Source organism: Castor canadensis, chromosome 1 (genome assembly GCF_047511655.1).
Source record: "Castor canadensis chromosome 1, mCasCan1.hap1v2, whole genome shotgun sequence".
Classification (NCBI taxonomy): Eukaryota; Metazoa; Chordata; class Mammalia; order Rodentia; family Castoridae; genus Castor; species Castor canadensis.
This window is the reverse complement of record NC_133386.1, coordinates 190,480,400-190,485,283: the sequence shown is the minus strand read 5'-3', so window position 1 is coordinate 190,485,283 and position 4,884 is coordinate 190,480,400. Positions and strand designations below refer to the sequence as shown.

At 35.3% G+C, this 4,884-nt stretch overlaps 1 pseudogene; it reads left to right on the top strand.

Moving 5' to 3' along the window:
* The first annotated feature begins 515 nt into the window (after positions 1-515).
* Positions 516-3,961, top strand: LOC109703332 (olfactory receptor 8H1-like; annotated as a pseudogene).
* The last annotated feature ends 923 nt before the right edge of the window (positions 3,962-4,884 follow it).

The window sequence follows — 4,884 nt, the reverse complement described above, 5'->3', positions numbered from 1 at the left end:
AGCATTTTCAAGAACTATTGCACCAAAAAAGAAGATCTATTTATTATATTCTTCATTATGGAGCTTTTGTGTAAAAAGGCGAATCGTTTTTACACTTGGTCCTTGAAATTTTTTTCTTGAAAGCACAGCAAATCATCCTCCTTGGAAACTTGTCACTGAGGATGACAAACTATTGCATCATCCCCATGCCTTTTAAGCAGGGCGTTCTGGTCTTATATGGTGGGGAATTAGGACACCCATTGCTCTATTCATCTTCACAGCAGCAACTTGGGATGTCTTTTCAGACTCTCCATGTGGGTAACGTGACGGAATTTTGTTAGGTGACTTAATTTATATCAGGATAAAAATAGGGAATGGAGTAAAATACGAAAATAAACCTCTCAAGAAAAAAAAGTTCAATATATATGCTCAGCTACTCAAATGCATTTCATAATCTTTTTGAGAGAAAATTGAGGAAATAACAACTTTCTTTGGCAAATGAAATTGGATAAAGTGTTTACTGTTTCTCCACAACTATGGTTCCAAGTAAGTATGGTTCATAAAATTCAAATCTTGTCAGGTCAGATTAAAAGAAACAGGGGCTTCGTTAGAAGAATATTCATGTACCATGAGTGATGTCAGGATCTGTAGAAACAAATGTAGAGTTCATTGAATTAGAGGCTACAAGCAATGTTCATATTTTGACAATAAAACTTTACTTGAAATTTTAGTTGAAACTGGTCAAGTAAGGAAAACAATATATTTTCTGTGAAATAACACTTAAATGTAATCTATGATCTTAATTCACCCTAAAAACTAAATGAAAAAGTGGTTAGTGTATAGATAGTGTTAAGCCATATTGCAAAGAAGACCTTAATGGTACATGTACATTGTATGATGTCATTGTATAACTTATACCTAGTTTTTTGTTCAGGTTTTTATAAATACCACACAGAAACACAGTAGAATAAACATGCTCTTCAGAGTCAAAGTACAGAGATAAAATCAGAGTCCAGATGATCTGTACTGCTTTCGGATAGGTTATATGAACATTCTCAACCTTCCTTTTATCTAAAATAAGTGGATAATGTTAGTACCTATTTTGTAACATTTCATATAGATTAAATGTGTTAATAAAAAGCATTTTGAACAGTATTAGATTATTGTAATTATGAAGAAAGTTACATTTACTTATATCATAACTAAAAGTCATTTTATAACTATACAGTTGGTATTCAATTTTTATATCTCATTTTGTAAATTTATGATCAATTTTAAGAAAGTGTAAACTAAATATAAAAATGTTTGACCAGTTATACAAACTAAAACAAGTTTGAAGTCACTTAAACTAAGTTTTGACTTAAACTTCTCAACAATTTAGGGCAGTACAGTATAAGTACCTGTAATAACACAAACGTGCCTGACTTCATCCTGATGGGGTTGACAGACTCTGAAGAGATCCAGCTGGTGCTCTCTGTGCTCTTTCTCCTGATATACCTGGTCACTGTGCTGGGGAACATAGGGATGATACTGATCATTCTCTAGGATCTCCAGCATCACACTCCTATGTATTTTTTTCTCAGTCACCTGTCATTTCTTGACCTCTGTTACTCAAATGTCATCACTTCTAAAACCTTAGGGAACTCAGTGACTTCCAACAAGAATATTTCTTTTATGGGCTGCTTCACACAGATGTACTTTTTTGTTTGGTTTGGTGCTGCTGAATGTGTTCTTCTCTCCTCAGTGGCCTATGATCGCTACATAGCCATCTGCAATCCTCTACATTGTCCAGTTATTATGTCCATGAGGCTGTGCTGTGTCCTCCTCACTGGGTCCTATATGACTGGCTTTATGGATTCCTCTGTCATGGTGATTTACATGATTAAATTGCCTTTTTGCAACTCCGATTTAATGATATAATCCATCACTATTTTGGTGACACATCCCCAATTTTAGCCCTGTCCTGTGAGGACACATTTAACATGGAATTGTGATATTCATTTTTGTAGGTTCTATACTAGTCATGTCCATTATCACAATATCTGTGTCCTGTATGTCTGTTCTCTATACTATTCTAAGAATTACTTCCTCTTCAGGAAAGAAAAAAACCTTTTCTACCTGTGCCTCCAATCTCCTGGGAGTCACCACCTTTTATGGCACTGTGATCTTTACTTATTTAAATTGGTACTGGCACAAAAACAGACATGAAGACCAGTGGAACAGAATAGAGGATCCAGATATGAAGCCACACAACTATGAGCAACTTATCTTTGACAAAGGAGCTAAAAATATACGATGGAGAAATAGCAGCCTCTTCAACAAAAACTGCTGGGAAAACTGGTTAGCAGTCTGCAAAAAACTGAAACTAGATCCATGTATATCACCCTATACCAAGATTAACTCAAAATGGATCAAGGATCTTAATATCAGACCCCAAACTCTTAAGTTGATACAAGAAAAAGTAGTAAATACTCTGGAGTTAGTAGGTATAGGTAAGAACTTTCTCAATGAAACCCCAGCAGCACAGCAACTAGAGATAGAATAGATAAATGGGACCTCATAAAACTAAAAAGCTTCTGTTCATCAAAAGAAATGGTCTCTAAACTGAAGAGAACACCCACAGAGTGGGAGAAAATATTTGCCAATTATACATCAGACAAAGGACTGATAACCAGAATATACAGGGAACTTAAAAAACTAAATTCTCCCAAAACTAATGAACCAATAAAGAAATGGGCATGTGAACTAAACAGAACTTTCTCAAAAGAAGAAATTCAAATGGCCAGAAAACACATGAAAAAATGCTCACCATCTCTAGCAATAAAGGAAATGCAAATTAAAACCACGCTAGGATTCCACCTCACCCCTATTAGAATAGCCATCATCAGCAACACCACCAACAACAGGTGTTGGCGAGGATGCGGGGAAAAAGGAACCCTCTTACACTGTTGGTGGGAATGTAGACTAGTACAACCACTCTGGAAAAAAATTTGGAGGCTACTTAAAAAGCTGGACATCGATCTACCATTTGATCCAGCAATACCACTCTTGGGGATATACCCAAAAGACTGTTACTCCAGAGGCACCTGCACATCCATGTTTATTGCGGCACTATTCACAATAGCCAAGTTATGGAAACAGCCAAGATGCCCCAGCACTGACGAATGGATTAAGAAAATGTGGTATCTATACACAATGGAATTTTATGCAGCCATGAAGAAGAACAAAATGTTATCATTCGCTGGTAAATGGATGGAATTGGAGAACATCATTCTGAGTGAGGTGAGCATGGCCCAAAAGACCAAAAATCGTATGTTCTCCCTCATATGTGGACATTAGATCAAGGGCAAACACAACAAGGGGATTGGACTATGAGCACATGATAAAAGCGAGAGCACACAAGGAAGGGGTGAGGATAGGTAAGACACCTAAAAAACTAGCTAGCATTTGTTGCCCTTAATGCAGAGAAACTAAAGCAGATACCTTAAAGCAACTGAGGCCAATAGGAAAAGGGGACCAGGAACTAGAGAAAATGTTAGATCAAAAAGAATTAACCTAGAAGGTAACACCCACGCACAGGAAATCAATGTGAGTCAATGCGCTGTATAGCTATCCTTATCTCAACCAGCAAAACCCCTTGTTCCTTCCTATTATTGCTTATACTCTCTCTACAACAAAATTAGAGATAAGGGCAAAATAGTTTCTGCTGGGTATTGAGGGGGGGGAGCGGGAGGGGGTGGAGTGGGTGGTAAGGGAGGGGGTGGGGGCAGGGGGGAGAAATGAACCAAGCCTTGTATGCACATATGAATAATAAAAGAAAAATGAAAAAAAAAAAAAAAACTAAGTAAGTCCTACTTTTGTTTTTAATACCATTGTGATCCCCATGGCGAATCCTCTCATTTACAGTCTTAGAAACAAAGAAGTGAAAAGTGATTTCATTAGAGTCATGCCGAACAGCGGGGGCTCCAGACAAATAAAATGAGGGTGATGCTAAGCATTTAAAGTAATAATTTCTCTCCTGCCAAACATGTCCTTGGTCTTTTCCAAAAACAATTGAAGTTAGTTCACATTTCTGTGGTGCTATACTTTATTTATTCAAACAAAGTCTTGGAAATTGCTAGTAATATGTCATTATGGTAACATGTTGTAACATACGTGTATTGTTTAAATTTATGTCTTTTAAGGAAAACTAATGTACAAACTAAGAAAAGGTGCAGTTCTTTATACTATGTCATACAATATTCCATACATACTTCAATTTTAAGGATATTTGTTATGAAAATGTTATGTATCATATATATATATATATATATATATAGGCACCATAATAGTTTCATAAAGAATTACTTTTATAATATACAGTGCTGTCTCAGTTGTAAAACCCTTAGTAATTCACTAAAACTAGAGACCTCAGTTTCCTCAGCAGCACAAGAGGAATCATATTACAGTTCCATGTGCTCACATGATGGATGAAGTCACTTAAGGGATACTGCTAGCCATTATCAATGCAAGATTTATATTCCTGAAATATTTTAATGTGCAATACTTTTTCTTGAAGATTACTCACTGGTTTATTGCCAATTACTTTAGCTAATTTAATTCACAAGCAAAAAAGATCTGAATGAAAAAAAAATCAGGTCCTAAATTTGTATTTATAATAAAGCAAACCTAATAAAATATAATGAAGTTTTAGAAAAATAGTATATACTAACATTGCAGTCAACTTGAAAAAATTTAGTTTATTAAGGGGACACTGTAACTATTGTTGATACTTTTGTGTATTTCTAGATAAGTACTTGTGATTTTATGATGAGACATGACATACCCATAAAATTTTGATGTTTCCTATTTACCCATTAGCAATGTTTAGATTTCACTTAAAAATGCATCATTTGACAAAGTCTT